The sequence below is a fragment of the Myodes glareolus genome, chromosome 1 (genome assembly GCF_982192425.1).
Source record: "Myodes glareolus chromosome 1, mMyoGla1.1, whole genome shotgun sequence".
NCBI classification, from domain to species: Eukaryota; Metazoa; Chordata; class Mammalia; order Rodentia; family Cricetidae; genus Myodes; species Myodes glareolus.
This window is the reverse complement of record NC_142026.1, coordinates 120,062,677-120,082,374: the sequence shown is the minus strand read 5'-3', so window position 1 is coordinate 120,082,374 and position 19,698 is coordinate 120,062,677. Positions and strand designations below refer to the sequence as shown.

Below are 19,698 nucleotides of genomic sequence, written 5' to 3'. Positions count from 1 at the left end.
GAGTCAACAGACTTATCCATGTTTCCAGAGGCAGCTGAAATAGGAAAGCAAAGAAACACTTTTTTTCTAGTGAACGCTCCAGGGCCTGGAATTGAGGGATCTGTGAGTTTACTTGACGCAAACAGAATTATTTGGTTTTTGCTTTTAGCAGATTTCATTTTTCCTTCTGGCAGAATGTGTGCGGCTTGGAGATTTTGTTGTCGTCATGTTCTTCTTTGCTTTGATGGTTGTTTCTTCGGCTCGAATCTGACACTGTTTTGTTTCTGAACCTGGTAAGCAGTTTGGATCCTTCAGCTTTTCCTAGCACATCAGGGGAAATAAACGCATGAACATTTATGTACATTCTACATCCATATTTCTTCATATAAATGGAACAACTCATGACTCCTTTTTGAATGGTGATCTACTCTTGGACCTTATCGCCAGAAAGAAAGCAAGGCAATGTCCTCTGCTATGCAAAGGCAGCCTTCCCCCTGGTCTAAGCACTGGAGTTCCAGCACTTCCCAGCCTTCCCTCGTGCTTTACCTTCCAGGTCTCATTCACAAGACACACTTCCCAACCTGGCACGAACTGTTCTTGACACAGATGCATTGCTCCTTTGAATTACCTGTAGTTTCAAGTCGTCAACATACTAGCTCTTACATGAGATGAGAAACTTAATTTTAGAATAGTTCCTGGGAAATTTATTCTAGGAAATCAGCTTGGAAATATGGGAAATGACGATTTTATTTGAAATTTAAAATGTACATTATAAACTAAAGGTTATGAAAATTTTTACCACAGCGAAATCTCTTGGGCAGCTTAAATCTAGTTTCCAACAATACTTAGGACATGATACTATATTTTGGTTGTTTGTTTTAACTAAGACCTGCTTTCTTTTAACATTTTTAAGACCCACTTATCTTGCACCAGACTCGATTATTAGAAAACCTGGGAGCACATGGTGAATGCTTTGAATGACTGTGCTAATGTCATGCGTGGCTTTAGTCCATCTGCCTATACTGCCTATACTGAGGCTTGCTGGGATGTTGTTCTGGAAGTCAGTCTTTTAATTAAAATTTATTTTTATGTGTTTGGATGTTTGGCTGTGTGTATGTATGTGCACCACATGTGTGGCAGCTGGAAGAGGGAGTAGGACTCCGTGGAATTTGAGTTGTAGATAGTTGTGAGGCATCATGTGGGCTTTAGGAACCAAACCCCTGTGCCCTTCAAGGGCAGCAAGTGCTCTTAACCACGGAACCTTCTCTTCAGCCTTGGAAGCATTTTATTAAACTAACTGAACGACGGATTTAAGGAAATGTTCATTCCAGTCCACTTTTCTGTTTTTGAAGACTGGGGGAGTGTATATATCCATGTCTTAGTCTCAGAAAATGATAGTTAATTAATTAATTAATTATATTTATTTGTTTATTTATTTTGGGTTTTTGAGACAAGATTTCTCTGTGTAATAGCCCTAGCTATCCTGGAACTTGTTCTTATTGACAAGACCATGATCAGCCTGCCTCTGCCTCCCAAGTGCTAGGATTAAAGGTGTGTGCCACCACCATCCGGCATAAAGCATGCTTTTGCTTTGTTTTCATCTTTTTAGGAACTGAGTTGAACTGAGATTCTCAACATACATCCTGCTTACTAAACTCTTCTGGCTCAGTTCATCCCTAATGTTTCTTTGCTTAATGTGCTCATTTATTTAGTTATTATTTCCTCAGTTTTGTGTATTCATTTTGCAGACTGGAATGTATTTGAATTATAACAGGGAGGGCGTTGCTATAGATGGGTATGAAATGATATTTGAAAATTCATGGACTTGAGCATTTGTTTCCCGCCTTCTTTGAAAACCTCTAGGGGATGGGGTCTAGCTGGGGAAGGTGAATCTTGGGGAGGGTTGGCCTTGAGACTTATGGTACAGACCCTCTTTCTATTTTATGTTTGCTCTACTTCCTGGACCAGCATGCCTTTCCTAATGTGAGGACTGTGTTCTCTCAAACCATGAGTCAAAAAAAAAATCTTTGCTCCCTTAAATTGATTCTGCTACATATTTTATTCATGGAAACAAGAAAAGTAATGCAGGTATACAAATGAGCAATTTGTACTCATATTCTTTGTTTTGAGACAATTAGAATGTTCAGTTTCAACTGGTTTCAGTGAGATAACATAAGTAGTTGCTTGAAAAATCATCAAAACCCAGAAGATACTGATATTAACAAGCATAAAACAGTTTTATCTTTTATAATTAAATCTATGATCCAATTCAGATGAAGTTTAGCATATAATGTGTATGATGCCTTGTTTTTCCCATACACATATCAGTGGCTCCTGGAAAGATTTTCTTTCTCATTTAATTATACTGGCATTTTCAACAGACTAAATGGCCCCTAAAAGCATCAGATAATAATCTGTGGAACCTGCAGTAACACTTTTATAAATATGGTTGAAGATCTGGTGATGAGAAGGTTATCCTGACTTGTCTAGGTAGGCCCTAAGCTACCTTAAGTGTTCTAAGGAAGAAGAAAAAGAACAGAAGGCAGATGGAAGGCCAAAGATTAGAACACAGAGATGTTTGGACATGTTATAATGCTGGGCCTCATTGGAGGAAGAAGGACAGAGACATTGAGATGGCAGATGGATGGCAAAGATGAGAACACGGAGCTGTTTGGACATGTTATAATGCTGGGCTTCACTGGAAAAGAGGCTGTGAGGCAATGGGCTGACCCCACAATAAGGGAAAGGCAAGAACAGGTTTCTTTTGAGTTCTACACTTGGATGAACTTAATATCTTGATTTTAGCCTAACAATATTCACATTGGGTTTGGCCTCCTTAATTTTCTATAGGAATTAAGGTAAGAAAAAACATTTGGTGATGGCATAAACTACAGAGCAAGAAAAAAATGAAGCCTAGCTCAAAAGATTTTTCCTTTGTTTCTCTAAAGGACAGAGGAGAGTTTAGTCTGGGAGGCAGGTTAGATGATGATAGACGGGGTAGAGATGCTGTCTTGTCTGTTTGAGGATCACCATATCTCACACCTAGCTGTGTGGCAGGTAGGAAGGACACAGAGCAATATGAACCTCAGGCAGTACATGTTGGGACTCTGGAAGCTGAGAAGGCTGTGCTTCTCTTCCTGTTTGTAATGGAACTCTCAGACGCCAGCATTGTGTAGGCATGGTCACAGCCCCAAGAACCAAAGAAATTCCTAGGAAAGAGGACCCACAGGAAGATTCCAGGAAGCTTCAGAAAGGCAAGGGATAGATTCTCAGCACTTCCAGAAAATACAGAGAAAACTGAGTGACAGAATTTGGATGGAGACCAGGGGGCTGTAGATGACAAACTGATCTTATCTGTATGTAGTGACTAAGGTACTGTGTGTAGTTACAGTGCTGGCATCATGTCAAAAGGCCAGCGTCACGGGGATCAGCTGAGGGCTCAGTGATACTGGAGGTCCAGATCCAGAAGCTCAACGGATGAGGAATCTAAAGCTTGATATATCCAGTTTCAGGAGTGAGCATTGTATGAGCCTCACTGGGAACCTAAGTCAACCTTGAGAGTAATAACAAAGAAAATGAAGGAAGCCCTCCAAAGACTGGCTTTGTTCCTCTGAGTGACGAAGATGACAATTTCATTTAGAAATCACTAGTTATTCCAAATGTACTGAAACTCAATAGAATCACAATTAATAATAATTTTCTAGCATTTGGAGACTAGAGCCTTTTAAGAATATATACACAAATAAAGTTTTATTTAGACAACTATAAACATGTGGATTTTAACACTGATACTTGTGGTACCATCACTCAGTCTGGTTACAATCTTAAGTAGCAGAGAGTCTCGTTTCATGGCTGGTTTACGTAAGGTCAACACACCAAGGGAACTGCACACATGCACACGCTTAAACAGGCAGAATTAAAATTGTGGTCTGACTTGTTGTGTCTCTTCCATTGTGAGCATGCCACACAAAGCATCTGAAGCTCATTTACACCAGAGAGGCTTCGCTTCACTTACCTCAGACTAACGCTTTAAACAAAGGTCTCTTCCAGATGCAAGGAGTTATAACTCTATTATGTGCCCTGGCAAAGAGAAGTCTGGAAGCTGCATTTCTATTAGGTGTTTTGAGAGTCACCATCTTGATTACATTAAAGTCAAAACATGGAAATAAAAAATGAAGGAATTGCACCAGAGTGCAAGAGAGGGATTAACCCGTGTCATGCTCGTGTTTCCCGGTTGCTGATACTCTTGTGTTTGCCTCTGAGAGTGGGAGTGGGCTGTCAGGCAAGCTTTGTCTGTGCATGAGAAGAAAGAAAATAGCTGAACTTTTAGACAAAGATTTTGTAATGTTTGTTTCTTTCAATGCAGGTGGTGAGAGACAGCTTCTACCAGATTTTTGACAATTATTAAAACAATTTTGCAGCCAAATTTCATTGCATAGTTTGCACTGGAGACGTCTGCTTCAATTATAACAAACCAAGGTGGGAAAGAGAATTGAAACTATGTAGATATTTCTTCTCTGTGTGAGTCAGGCATTATGTTGTAACAGAAACACACACACACACACACACACACACACACACACACACACACGCTCCAGACTTACACATGAAAGGATTTATTTCAGTTCACAGTTTATTTTCTTTTTTAATATTTATTTATTTATTTATTTTTACATTTCAACCACATTTTCTCCTACTCTCCTTCCAGTCCTTTCTCTACCTCTTCTCTGCCTACACCCCCATCCACTCCTCCTCTCTTTCTATTCAGAAAAGGGCAGGCCTCCCACAGATATCAACAAAACATGGCATATCAAGTTGCAGTAAGCCTAAACTCCTCACCTTGTACTAAGGCTGAGCAAAGTAACCTAGCATGAGTAATAGGACCCTAATATCAAAAGAGTCAGCAACAGTCCCTGCTCCCACTGTTAGGTGTCCCACAAGAAGACCAAGCTACACAACTGTCATACACACACACACACACACACACACAGTGCCTAGATCAGTCTCATACAGGCTTCCCTGGTTGTAGGTTCAGTCTCTGTGAGCTCTTATGAGCCCAGGTGAGTTGATTCTGTGGGCTTTTTCGTGATGTCCTTCACTCCTTTGGTTTCTACCGTTCTTCCTCTCTCCAGATTTCCCGATTTCCAGCTAATGTTTGACTGTGGGTCTCTGCCTTTGTTTCCCACCAGTTGCTGGATGAAGCCTCTCTGTTGACTGTTGGAGTAGCCCCCAATCTATGAGTATAGCAGAATATCATCAGGTATCATTACATTGACTTTTATTCTCCAGTCGTGTTTGGTTCTATCCTATGTCTCTGGGTCACCCACCTCTTTGTTTTGGTGCTCCAGGCAGTATGATGGGAGGGTTCACTCTTGTGGCCTTGGTCTCAGGCTGTACCAGTCATTGGCTAGCCATGCTCACAATCTCTGTGCCACCCTTAACCTAGTACATCCCCTAGGCAGGGCAGGCTTTGGTTGAAGATTATGTGGCTGGTTTGGTGCCCCAATCCCTCCACTGGGAGTTTTGCCTGGACACAGAAGAGGGCCAGTTCATATTCCATATCCCCTATTGCTAGGAGTCTTAGCTGGAATCATCCTTGTAGATTCCTGGGAGTTTCCCTTGCACCAGGTTTCTACTTGAACCTAAAATGACCCCCTTTCCAGTAGGCTCTTTCAGTATTCTCTCCATTCCCCCTCCTCCACCAGATCCCTCATGTTCCCATCCTCCTCCACCCCTAGCCCACCCATGAAATCTCTTTTATTTTCCTGTCCCAGGGAGATTCAATTGTCCCCCTTGAGCCCCCCTTGTTACTTAGCCTCTCTGAGGCTGTGGATTATAGCCATTTACTTTATGGCTAATAACCACTTGTGAGTGAGTACATACCACATGCCATGTTTGTTTTTCTGTATCTGGGTTACCTCACTCAGGATGAACTTTTTTTCTAGTTTCTTCCATTTGCCTTCAAATTTCCTGCTGTCTTTGTTTTATAACAACTAAGAAATGTTCCATTGTGTAAATGCATCACTGGTGTAGGAGGTTCTTCTGTCTATGTGTTGCTTTCATTGGTTGAATAAAGAAACTGCCTTGGCCTTTTGATCGGGTAGCACTTAGGTAGCAGAGTAGATAGAACTGGATGATGGGAAGAAGGACATACAGGCAGACACCATGAATCTCTGGCCTGAGATGGACGTAGGTGAGAATCTTGTTGGCAAGCCACAGTCATGTGGTGAACACAGATTAATAGAAATGGGTTAATCAAGATATGAGAGTTGGCCAATAAGAGGCTAGAGCTAATGGGGCAAGCAGTATATAAATCAATACAGTTTCTGTGTGATTATTTCAGGTATAAGCTAGCCAGGTGTGATGGATCAAGGGGTCTTTCTCACTACTACACATCACCTTTGCTGTATCTTTGGTGAAGGGACATCTAGATCATTTCCAGGTTCTGACTATTATGACTAAAGCTGTTATGAACATGGGTGAGCAAGTATCCTTGTGGTGTGATTGAGCATCCTTTGGGTAAATTTTCAAGAGTGGTATAGCTGGGTCTTAAGGTAGATCGATTCCCAGTTTTCTGAGAAACCACCATAGTGATTTCCACAGTGAAAGCACAAATTTGCACTCCCAGCAGCAATGGAGAAGTGTTCTGCCTGCTTCACATCCTTTGTCGCATGAGCTGTCATGTTTGTTTTTGATCTTCGTCATTTTGACAGGGCATAAGGTGGAATCTCAGAGTAGTTTTGATTTGCATTTCCTTAATGGCTAAGGATGCTGCAGTTCCAAGTTTCTAAAGTGACCACTTACTTTTTCACTCTATCCCAGACCAGATGCAGACAGAAGAGTAAGAGGAAGAAGCCAGGTCAATAATGTCCTTCCGTGGAAATGTACCCAATGACCTGCTTCTTCCAACCAAACTCTGCTTTCCACAGATCTATCACCTCCCAGTAATCCCCTTAAATATTTAATCCACCAATGGATTACATCATTTATCTGGTCAGACGCTCAATATCCAATTGTCTTAGAAAACCCCCACACGGATATGTGCTTTATTAATCCCCAGTCCATTCAAGCTCACAATAAATTAACCATCCCACTTCGTTTTAGATTATTATATGAGCATGAATAAAAAGTGTATTACTCAACTAATGTAATCAAGCAGTGGAGATAAAAGTTAGGCTGCTTTAAACAAAACTCCCCACACTCCACAGTCAAAGTTTTCCTGCATTTCTATCATTTATTTTTAGCCTGATTCTCATTTAAGTACAATAGGGTTGAAAGTCATCATAAATGGTTGAGAGTTTTTTTTCTTTCAGTGTGTTAAAGGTGATACTCCAAAGCCCTTCTTACACTGTGTCTTATTAGATATTTGCAATCATCCTGAATCATATTTTCCCTACTTGAAGCTTGTCTTTTCTCTCTATCTGCTTTTAAATTGCTTTTATTATTTCTGCCTTTTAGGTTTTATACACTGAAATTTGCTGCTCCCAACCGTATCTTGATGCCCTAACCCCTAATGAGAAAGGGTTGGTTGTCCTCCTAAGAAGAGAGAGAGTGGGGCTTGGGACTTGGCTCAGTGACTGAAATGTTTCTTGCACAAGTCTGATGCATCAAGTTCAAATCTCCAGCACTCCTGTAAGTACCAGGTCTACTTTTGATGTCTGTAATTCCAGTGCCAGGGATGTCGAGACAGAGAATCAATGAAGCAAGATGGCTAGTTGGCCTAACTTTATCACCAAGCCCTGTGTTTAGTCGAGAGATTCTGCCTCAATGAATAAAGTACAGAGGTAGTGAGGGAAACTCCTGATGTCAGCCTTGGTCCTCCACACACATGTGCATACCTGTACATGTGTACTTACACACATGGGAACAACCATATGCACATGCATACACACCACTAACACTTATTTTAAAAAGAAAAGAAAAGAAGAGGCCAGAGCACTCTCTATTCACATAGCCCCATCCATATGAAGACATGGCCAGAAACTGGCTGTCTGCCACTTAAGGAAAGTATCCCCACTAGACAGTGACTCCACTAGTCTCAGATTTCCAAAGAAAGTAAATTAAAGCTATTTAAACCTCTCAGACTTTGATATCTTCTTTCAGCAGCCGAAGCAGAGTAAGACATTAGCAATCTGCTTATGTTATTAATTGGTAGAATGGTTTTCATTCTCTGTATATTCGGAGCTCATTGAGCTTCTGGGAAATGTAAATTTATCATTTTCTTTAAATATATAATATTTTTGCCATTCAGGTTTTTTTTCCAACCTAATGTTTTTATAGATTATTTGAAAATTTCACATAATGCATCATCCAATCACAGTCATTTTCCAGTCCTCCCAGGTCCTCCCTCCAACCCCTGGGATATCCCTCCCAAGTAAAGAAGTATAAAGAAATAGATACCAAGTCCTATTTGTATTTCCCCTATATTCACTGGAGCATGACCAAACTCCCAGTGGCCAATCCCTTAAAGAAAACTGAGTCTTTTCTCACCTCCAACTGCAGCCAGAAGTTTTAAACTGTGAAGAGCTTCAATTCATCTTTACCACAATTTTTAAGAGTTCTCTTTAATGGCATCTTGTCTAGACTATTTGCTTTTGAGGGATGGGAGTGGAGGTATGGAGGAGAGGTTGTCATGGAAGCCTCTGTCTCTCAGTCTCATCAGTTAGTCTGTAGTCAGGGCAAACAAACAAGCAAACAAACAGAAAGCTTCCTTGCCCCTTATAGTCATTAGCAGCATGGATCATGGACTTCCACATGGTTTCTGGTGACAACATGGACCACGGACATCCACAGAGTCCCCAGCATCAGCATAAGGCTTGGATCTCAGCATGGTCTCCCGTGGCAGTACAGACTATGGATGTCAGCATGGCACCGTGCCGCAGGATGGACCACCAACACCACCATTGCCCTCAGCTTTTGGTACAGCTATATAGTACAGGCTACAGACATTGACACACTTTCAGGTGGCAGATTGGTAACTCAGGCTACAGGCATCAACATATCCCTTGGTCAGAGCAGGCCCATTAACACCAACATGGCCTCAGGTGGCAGAATGGGCCACAGACATCAGCATGCCTCTGCTGGTGGCAAATCACAGACACCAATATGGCAACCAGCAGCAGCACAGAGCCACCACATGGACCCCAGGCATCAACACTGGACAGGGGCTTCAGCATGGACCGCCGACACCAGCAGGTTCTTGGTTGTGGTACAGACCACAGACACCAACATGGACTCCGTGGATTCTGGGGACAGCACAGACAATGAAGATCTTTGGAGAAGGCCCGATCCAGAAAATGACAGACGTTCTGTCATAGCTCAGAGTCAGGGAGGTCATGTGCCTCTGCCCAGCACAGCCTTCTCCCGCATCTGTCACCACCGCCTTAGCATCTCTAGGTCCACCTCTCTTGACCACACACTTCTCTAGTTCCAAAGCAGCTTGACATGCAAATATTCATTCCAATGAGCCCTGTGGTTAGGTTCCAGGTTTCTTGTTTCAGATACACCATAAATACTGAACCATCGCCGAGACTCATCTCAGATATCCTGCTGTTGCCCAGAGTCAGGGTGATCTTGCAGCTCCCTGCCCTTTAGTGCTGGCTACCCTGAGGCTCGCCAGACTCGACCTTTGTGCTAGCAGTCTGTGGACAATGCTGCAGTCCTGTGCTCCCCTCAATCTTTGTGCTTTCCTTCCCCCATGGTGCAATCAGCAGTGAACTACAGCAGTGGCGGCTCCATGCTTCAGACGGAGGCAGGTTGAGAACTGGCCCTGTTCAGTAATGTTTCCAACCCTGTGGCTCACTGGCCATGACTGTTGTGCTTGCAGTCTGTGGGTTGCTCCAAGGCCCCGAGCTCTCATTCCAGTAGGGCAAGCAGCAGTACAGCTCTATGCTTTAGGGCAGTCTGAAAAAAGTGAAATATTTCAAAAGTATTTTCTCAATATCAGAACTCCATATACTACATCACATGTGTTATATTATACAAATGTTATGTCAGAACCTTAGAATTGCATATATTATATTATGTCACAACCTTAGAATTCTATGTATAATATAGGAATTATACATATATTCATACCACTAGCCATAGGGAGACCTATTCTCTTATAAAAATACTTAAAATGCATACTATAGACATATATTTAATGCAGCTATACAACACTGTAGGATGATTTCCCTCTTATAATATAGATTATCTGACAAAAGCCCCAGTGCCAGTCAGGAGATACCTCCGTGTGGGTCATTGGTAAAGCAGGGCTTCCAATACAATGTGTTATTTTGGTTGCTTGCCAGAACATCAAGGTAAATCTCTATTGATGAAGACAGCCCATACTTCAGACACAGGACTTGGAGAAGCCAAGCTGGTACTGACCTGGAAGTTTCCTCCTTGAAAGCTGGTTCTCAAAGTGTCACAAAGTTCCAGACAAGCTTCCAAAGGGAAAAAAAAAAACCTTATCAACAGTCTTGTCTAGTTGAAAAGCCTGAGAACCACAAAGAGAGGATGAGAATGATATCCCTACTGGTGAATTGCGGCTCTTGTATCTTGGGGCAACCAACAGCTTTCTAATTCTACCCAAAACCTGCTCAGCTGGAGGGAACTCATGCCCGGGACTGTAAATCTAGCTGAGAACCTGTAGATGAAGAAGTTTGAGGTCCTAGAGGAGAGCCTACCACTCACATATTGCCAAAGTAATGCAGTTTCTAATCACCTTCTAAATACTCATCCTTGTACCCATAGGTAAGTGTGGCTCTCACATTTCATTAAATAAAAAACAAACAACAAAAAAAGTCTTTTTGAAACAGATTGAGACTATTAGAGACCTGGTAAAATTCCAGAAAATAATCAACTTTGGGGTACCCAGACCAAAATGGGACATCTGTAACATAACCCCTACACCAAAGGCGTGGGAACATCACAGGATGGGCAGAAGAAATGTAAGAGCCAGAGGAGCAGGATGGTTGTTGGAAGATGGAGTCTTCTGAATAGGACAGAGATGTTTCTCTTAACTCTCAACAGCATGGCTGCTGCACGAGCCCTGCAAAGACAACACTAGTCTTCATGCCAACATGGGTGGGGGAAAGTTCACAAGGCTCCGCCCCTGGACAGAGAGGCATAGACAGTCAATGTCTGCCGAGGGAGGGGAAACTAATCCTAAATGGTCAACCCCCAAAACATAGCAATTAGGGCAGCATTAACATTCACACATGTATCTACACATGAGGATATATATACATATATATATGTATATATACACATACACACACATATATATATATACATACACACTCACATACATCTACAACAAAAGTAGATGTACAAGAGGTCATGAATTCAAGGTGACCTTGGTTGGGGGCCATAGGAAGAGTTGGAACTGGGAGGAGTGGTGTGAAATGGAGACACATACAGTATACAAATGGATAGAATTATAAAAAGTGCTACAGGGCCGGGCGGCAGTGGTGCATGCCTTTAATACCAGCACTCGGGAGGCAGAGGCAAGTGGATCTCTGTGAGTTCGAGGCTATCCTGGTCTACAAGAGCTAGTTCCAGGACAGTCTCCAAAGCTACAAAGAAACCCTGTCTTGAAAAACAAACAAAACCAAAAAAAAAGAGCTACAGACTTTTTAAAAAAATATTTGTGCCCTTCCTTTATATGTTATTGAAACGTTAACTTCCAATGTGATGATATTTTGAGACTAGGTCTTTACAAGGTAATTCATTGAAGCAAGTATTGAGTTTGGAGCACATACTATGAGACTATCAACCTTCATATGTGAATAAAGAGGCCAATGCTGTCCAAAGCCATATAACATAACTGCACCGGGAAGCAATCATGATTATAAGCAATCATGATGGCTTGCTACAGAATCCAGCTGTGCTGCCCCATCTCCCACCTGTCATTCTCCAAATTTCCTGTCTCTGAAATGCTGTGGGATCACATTCTGCTCTTTTAGCCAAAAGTCTTTAAGATACCAGCCCACTTGGGTGTGGTCTCTTATAGTTTAAAAAGCAATGGGAACCGTGTGCCACTCTCTTGCCTCCGGCTCCTGTTCCAGCTGCTAGACTGTTTCCTGTTTGCGCTCCGAGGACTGTTGTTTAGGACGATGATCTGTAAGTTTTCCCCCTTAAATAAATAACCCTTTTTGTAATCAAGAATTCTGAACTGGTGCGGGATTGTTTTGTGGTATCACTGGAATTATAAGAAGTGCATGTCATTTAAACCACCTATGGTTATGGCACCTTGAGCTTGCCAACAGAAGATTCAGTGCAATCACTGTGTTAATGTTTTCTATCAATTTTATCATTGTAATTTTTAGATCTTTTCAATTGACCTCTGTTCATCACAAGTTATATTTCTTTATATTCCCACTAATTTTCACTGGGCGTCAGTCACAGTGAGTTTTGCATTGGTGCCTACTAGGTATATTACTATAAACATCTTTGAATTTTACTCTAAGACAGCATAAAATTATTTGGTAATAGTTTATTCTTCTGAGAGTTGTTTTGGGATTTATTGTATGTATAGGGGTAACTGTAGCTTTAATCTTCATTTTTGTTTCAGTTTTGTCCCATTATAAGGCAATATCTTTTATATTCTCTATTCAGTGCCCTTTGAATTATGTAATTTTATTACCCTTCTTCTTGGATAAAACCCAACCATTCCCGCTCTGTGTGAGTTCTAAAGATTACTTTTACTAAAACTTTTTTTTCCCACATCAGACATTTCCTCACAGTTCTCAGATATAGACTCATCAGGATGCTCTAGGGATCTCAGTCTTTGTGCAGACAGCCTTTCCCCACCATCTGCCCTTCAAAATCTCCCTGCCTTGGCCTGTCTGGAGTTTCAGCTCAAAAGTCTCAGCGTTCATAGGTATTTGTGTTTAATTAGAGTTTTCTCCCCTGGACTATGATCAGAAAACTCCTTCCCAATTGCATGTTGTCTAATTCATAAGATTTATTTTGTCTTTATCTGATAATTGCTACATAGAAGTCATGATGTCATGTACTTTCAAGTGACTCTTTTTTGTTTGCGTGCTTCATTTTGGAGGAAAGAGAAATTAATTTAATCTTATTTATTCTTGTCCTTCACCCTATAGTCACAGACATTTCATCCTATCCTTACTAATCTCCTTCCCTTTTGTTTTAGCATAAACACGTTCAGTTCATTAATTGTCAGAGCCCACAGTTTTGGATGTGTTCCATCTTGACCAAAGGTCAGAGAGTTTGAACCTATTCTTGCTCCTTAAAGACAAACAACAGTATGTTTGGACAAAAGTGTCTCCTGGATTATTGACTCCTCAAAAGCCAGACAACAGGATTTATGATTTTGGGTGTGGTTACTAGGTGTTCTTGAGATGTAATTACACTTGCTTGTTCTTTGTACCATGAAAGTCTTGTGCCCGCCCCTTTTGATTGGGGTGTATAAGGACTATGAATAATAAACTTGGGGCCTTTTGTTACAGCATTCACTGGAAGCCCTCCTGACTCTCTCTTCTGTCTCTTGTCTGTTTCTTTCTTCAACCCACACTCCCCTTCTCAGGAACATATAGACATGTCAGCTGCTCCTGACAGTTAAGAGTCTTCAGAGAGACATAAAGGATATTTAGAGAAGAGTGGATGACATAGGTACATAGTGACATAGACATATATAGGAGAAGGGCTTCTGTGTGGGAGTGGCTACACAGCTGTGGGGCACAAGTCCCTTGATGTGGTGTCTACAGTTTGGAGAACAAGGGCAACAGTGTCAGTTCTGAACCTGAGAATGGAGCCTGAGAACCCCGAGGACCCCGAGGATGCTGAGGACACCGAGGGCTTTTGTTTCAAGTTCTACAGCCCTTGACTGGAGTAAACACAATCCCAATGTCCTCAAGAGTCCAAGATCAGGAGAAGATATTCCAGCTATGAGAGAGAGAGAGAGAGAGAGAGAGAGAGAGAGAGAGAGAGAGAGAGAGAGACATATAGGAAGATAGCTATATAGGGAGAGGGAAGGAATATATGAGAATCTTTCTTCTGCCATTTTGTTCTGTTGAAGCCTTTAATGAACTGGATGGATAGATGGTACCCACACATCATATTGGACCTCAGTAGATCTTCTTTACTTAGTCTGCTAATATAAATGTCAATCTCTCCTAGATATATTTTCATAGACCTATTCAGAAATGACACATTGCTAATGAAATCAAATCGTACCTTTATAGTCAATAAACTTTTTAATAAAAAGTTTAGCACTTTTCTAACTTACTGTTGTCATTTTATTTGTTCTCTCTCTCTCTCTCTCTCTCTCTCTCTCTCTCTCTCTCTCTCTCTCGGTGTGTGTGTGTGTGTGTGTGTGTGTGTGTGTGTGTGTGTACATCATGACGGCATGCATGTGGAGGTCAGAGGAAAATGTCTGGAGTTAGCCCTATCCTGCTATGTGGGTGCCTGGGATGGAACTTAGATAAACAGGTTTAGTGACAGGTATGTTTACCCACTGAGCCATCTTGCTCGCTTCAGTACCATTTCCTTAAATATTGCTCTTAAGACCCAGATAGATTTATTCCTGCAATTAATATTTCAATTATATGACTCTGCAGGCTGGGGAAATAGACCAATCTATAAAGTGCCTGTGCATTTCAATTATTTAATTCTAGATTTTCCTTAGGTGATGTAGTAGCTAGTCTCATTTATGGTTGTTGAGTGTCACAGGTCTAAATTGAGATGGGTCTTAAATACAAACACCTTTAAAATAATTTCTAACATCCATTAACATTTTTAAATGAATGTATTTTACATATAATGTTATATTTCCTTCCACCCTTTCTTTAGTGCTTAATGAGTGTACTAAAAAATAAACATTAGACTGTGGTTTGCATTATATTTCTATTGGGTGGTGCCTTCCAGAACAGTTTGGAAATAACTTGAAAACTTCTGTTCTTCATCCTAGGATGGTAGTCTGCACTTGGAGTAGAGAAAATGTTCGACAATAAAAAGATGACTCGAGTTGTCAACTCAGTTGACTAAGAAGACATCCAGTGGCTTTCACAGTAACCTTGCCACTTTCCCATGGCTCTAATTTTCTGCCCCTTTCGCCAGGTAAACTTTGTCTAGCCTTGCACTTTCTGTGCCGTGTCAATCTAAATACCCTCCTAGGAGAGTGGTTCACCAAGTGTGGTCTCTGCTGCAGCAACAACAGAGTAATCTGGGGATTTGTGAGACATGGGAATTCTAACACAGACGAGATTCAGAAACTGCTCAGGTAAGACCTGGACCTCCCACTGTATAATTGTGATTCATATCAATGCTTAAGGAGCTTCTTCTAGGAACTGGTTGGTGTTCAACATACCCCACACTCGTTCTCCCTGAGTACCTCATCTCTATTAGCCTTTCCTCTTATTACCAAGGCAATCCATCCTAACTCTTACACTCAGACTCCACATTCAACAAGTCATCAGCTCTACCCAGTCCTCTCCAAAGTCCTTAGCTTGAACTGGGTTGCCCTTATTTAGTGTTTCTGTTGCCTTCTTCTTTACTCTCGTTTTGCTTCTTTCTGGTTAAACTAAACTTTTCTCTTCAGTTCTCCCTGCAAAGATCCATCTTCTATTTTCCTTGCAAATTCCCGTCTACCGATAAGAAACTGTGCTTCCACTCTTAAGAACTCGCTGGAACCCCCGTTCCTGAAGCTATGCTGAAATGCTGCTTCCGGGTTGGTCTGCATTTCCCCACCCACCCACATCCTATTTTGCCAAGTTAAAGAAAAATGCCTACCCCTTTTGAGTTAGAATTTACTTCTCCCTCTTTTTATTAGTGTGGCTGCTTTAATAAGTTTCTCGAGGGAAGGGTTCAAGTCTGAATGATCATGTTATTCTTGCTTGCAATGAGGAAGATAAACTAATACTTCCCCCATAGGGCCGATTGACCGAGAGATTTTACACTTTCTCTTGTGCCTCAGATATTCATCTCCCAACATCCTCCTGGGTCTTTTCTTCAATTGTTTTTGGTCTCTTTTCAAGCATCAGCTATTACCAAGAAAAATCTTACCCCTATACCTTTCTTTAAAAGAGCTTTCTTCTATCTTCCCCATGCCGCTTATTTCTTCCGGTTTCTATTTTTTCAAGTAATCAGAAACACAATTATTTATGTGTGAATTTATGTATTGAATGAATGGGAAACATATGAGCTTCATGAGCTCCAATTATATATTTAGTGTATGGACAAATAGACTTAACTCTTAAATGTTGAGGGAATAGGTAGGGTGATGAAAATACCCCACATGTCATAGCATCTTGTACATGATAACACAAATAACCGAAAACCATTATTGTTGCCGTTATCATTTTCATGTAGATTGTTTTATGATGTAGGAGGGTCATCTGTCTATGTGTTACTTTCATTGGTTAATAAAGAAACTGCCTTGGCTTTTGATAGGACAACAGCTTAGATAGGTGGAGTAGACAGAACAGGATGCTGGGAGAAAGGAGCAGAGTTAGGCAGATGCCTTGGAACCAGCCACCAGGTCAGACATGCTGAATCTTTCCCAGTAAAACACCACCTTGTGTTGCTACACAGATTATTAGAAACAAGTTAATCAAGATGTGAGAGTTAGCCAATAAGAGTCTAGAACTAAAGGGCTAGGCAGTGTTTAAAAAAATACAGTTTCCATGTAATTATTTCAGATAAAGCTAGCCGGGAGGCGGGATGCAGCCCACTGCTCCTTTTACAGTTTTAAGATTCCTGCTCTTTTCTCTCTGACACACTTTATCAGGTACGATAACTTCGGATAATGAATTTTTTTCATAAAAAAAAAGAAAAAAAAAAGGAAACCATGGCTGGATGTATAGCATAAATCAGCACAGGACACAACCTAGCTGGATTTCAGGGTCTTGATTTGTAAACAAGGGAATGAAAACCTGCTATGTCCTTTTGGCCCCAGTGTCTGATTAGGAATGCTCTTGACAGAATACGTTCCTCTTAGTGACTCATTCCCCTTCTGAAACTTTACAGTATCCTCAGAGAGATACAGTCATGTGCTTCTCAGATCTGATGTTTACCAAAAGGCTCTAAATAGCCTCTTTCCTTTCTCTATAAAAATACATAAGTATAATTGTCTCCATTTCCTCTTGATTGAACACAGCTCTTTCTGTTTTTCTGGCCCCCACCCCCAATGTATTCTTATGATAAATCAACTGACTTTGAAAAGACCATGGAAATCTTGGTTTTGCTATACATTGTGCTTCAGCGTTTCTGTCACATTGTGTGACAATAGGGGTCTGTCAACTGCATTCTATATTAGGGATTCTAAGTGTGTTAAAAAAAAAAGCCAGTTGTTCTCAGAACTAGACTAACATTCTGTCTCCACTGAGCCTAGCTCTGTGCCCATCTCACGAGCAAGCATGCACTCCTCACTGCTGAAATTTCAGTGAACTTTATTACCAGCCCCTGCAGATTCTGCAGTCTGTCTATCTGACTGAAGCCATCTTACAGTTTCCTTGTGCCGTGCCATGGTTTCATCACATAGATGGTAGCTTGATTGTTTGGGATGTGACCTTTCATTTGGATTTCCAGAAACGTCAGTAATGAGATCTGAGTTGTAATTGATTTGACCTGACTAAGAACAGAAAGCAAGCAAAGGGCCATTTCTGACTAAAAGGAGATTTTCTTCTTGGAACATCTGTAATTCTAAGATTATAGATGTCACCTGAAATGGACACAGAGGGTCAGAGCAGCAAGTCCAGAGGCTTTTATAGGTCAGAACAGTGACAGAAAACTGTAAAGAGGGCTCACCAAACAATTCTTTGATTCTCATTCGACATCCCCATGAACGTGTGAGATTGATCCTAAAAGACAAGACTTATATCACAGAAGATTTCCATCTTATTCCATTGGCCTATCTGATACTATTCTCTGTTTCAAAGATATTAATACATTAACCACGTGTATATGTATAAATATATCTATGGTTATATATGCTTAATAATACACTTTGTCAAAATATTTAGATGAAAGTTGCTTAACATATTTAAGTGCTCTATTTTCTCTCAAGAACAAAGCATTTTGGATTTATATCTTTTCACCACTTTTGTCTGCTTTGGAGCCGTCCCATTTGACTTGAAGCACTCCCTCTTGGAGGAAGCAGAGAAGCTCACATTGCCGGCGGAGGCTCATTAAGTTCGGAACGTCTCAAGATCCACAAGTTCCCTCCCTTGTGTTCTACATCAGATAGTAATTATTTCAGAGAGGAGGCTCTCCCGGCAGCACAGCTTCCTGTGAACCGTTCAAGGCAAGAACCTGTGTGAGCTGTCATCCATGTCTGGAGGGGCCTTTTGGTGATGTGCCTGACTCAGCCATGGGTCGTTTGATGATACGGCTGATGCAGTGATGGGTTTTTTTGGTGATGCGGCTGATGAAGCTATGGTTCTTGAGTCATCTTGAATCCTTGAAATAGCTCAATAGCCTCACTGGCTCTCTCATCTGTAGTGGGTGGGATTAATTCCTAAGCCTGTCCATTCGTGTCCTGTCTGTGACGGATAGGCATTTGTTCCTGTCTCCCAGGAAAGGCCACACAACATAATCTTGTAAACCCATTTCCAGTGGCATTGATTACTTTACATGTTGACATTTAGAAAATCCACATGGAATTTCATCAAGTATAGTTTTTTCCACTTAGAATTTTCTAATTTTCTGTTCTTTTGGGCCATATCTAAATTTCTGAGGTTGAAATTTGCCTCTGTGAACACGGTATGTATTTACTCATAAGTGGATTCTAACCATAATTAAAGGTCTTTGAGCCTATTATTCGTGATCCTAGAGAAGCTAAATAAGAAGATGAACCTGATGAAGATTATTTAGCTATCCGCCAGGAGGTAGGAAATAGACAAGAGTCCCAGGTAACTTCGGGTGCATGGGGGGAGGGTGGGAGGGTTGTTGGAAGGGGAGAGGGTTAGAGAGAAGGGAGTAGGGGAGGAATGGGGAAAGATCGGGGGACTGGGATGGGGGGGAGGGAGGAAGGATGGATATGAGATCAGGCAAGTATATACCTCAACTAAGGGAATCATTTTAGGGTTTACAAGAGACTTGATTATAAAGGGGATCCCAGGTCCAAGGAGAGATTCCCAAGATTGTTCTCTGGACAGAGGAGAGGGTGCCTGAACCGGCCTTGGCCCACAACCATACTGATGAATATTTTGCATGTCACCATAGAACCCTCATCTGGCGATGGATGGAGATGGAGGCGGAGACCCACGTTGGAACACTGGACCTAGCTCCCTAGGTCTAAATGAGAGGCAGAAGGAAAGAGAGTGTGAGCAAAGAAGGCAAGGGCAGAGGAAACCTTCATCCGACGTTGGATGGCGATACAGACGGAGACCCATATTGGAACATCGAACTGAGCACTCCACGGTCCAAATGAGGAGCAGAAGGATGAAGAAAATAAAAAAAGTAATCAGGACTGCGAGGGATGCGATCACCCACTGATACAAGGGGACTGATATAATGAGAGTTCACCAAGGCCTGTTGGACTGGGACTGAACGAGGACGTGATCCAACCAGATTCTCTGAATGTGGCTGGCCCGGAGCCTTTCTGAAAAGCCATTGACAATGACACTGGGACTTGCTTCCTCTGCATATACTGGATTTTGGCGATCCAGTCTGTTTGGACTCTCACCTTCCCTGGACCTGGAGGGAGAGGGGAGGAACTTGAACTTCCCACAGGGCAGGAAACCCTAACTGCTCTAGGGGATGGAGAGG

General features: G+C 41.6%; 1 long non-coding RNA gene across 1 annotated transcript; it reads left to right on the top strand.

The window, feature by feature from the left end:
• The first annotated feature begins 11,996 nt into the window (after window positions 1-11,996).
• LOC148123562 (uncharacterized) lies at window positions 11,997-18,846 on the top strand. Its single transcript, XR_015739232.1, has 3 exons — window positions 11,997-12,087; window positions 14,900-15,048; window positions 15,140-18,846. It is a non-coding gene; the product is annotated as an uncharacterized LOC148123562 (long non-coding RNA).
• The last annotated feature ends 852 nt before the right edge of the window (window positions 18,847-19,698 follow it).